Genomic DNA, 553 nt, shown 5'->3' on the forward strand with positions numbered 1-553 from the left:
ATATATATATATATATATATATATATATATATACACACATATATATATATACTATGTTTATTAATTGGTTTTGCAAGATTCCTGATGTGAAACTGTGTTGAAACAGATATTGTTAGGCATACAATCTTCTAGTAATACAAACAGAAATATGTATGGAAATACTATGTGTAAACATACATTCAGCCATATATCCACATATACACGTGTGTATATACGTGTGTGTGGTATGTATGTAAATACATACACACATACACATATGTGTGTGTGTGTGTGTATCTGTGTGTGCGTGCATGTGTGTATCTGTGTACACAGACACACAGAGGCAGACAAGTATATATGCAATGTCTGTATATATAAAGGTAAACAAGTGTGTGTGTGTGTGTGTGTGTGTGTGTGTGTGTGTGTGTGTGTGTGTGCATACATACACACATGTATGTATACACACATATGCATGCATTGAAATCTACACACAGACACAGATAAGCCCATAACAAGCAATGTCCACACATACACACACACATATACATACACATATATATGTATGTATATATAT

This window comes from Octopus bimaculoides, chromosome 26, assembly GCF_001194135.2.
Source record: "Octopus bimaculoides isolate UCB-OBI-ISO-001 chromosome 26, ASM119413v2, whole genome shotgun sequence".
Taxonomy (NCBI): domain Eukaryota; kingdom Metazoa; phylum Mollusca; class Cephalopoda; order Octopoda; family Octopodidae; genus Octopus; species Octopus bimaculoides.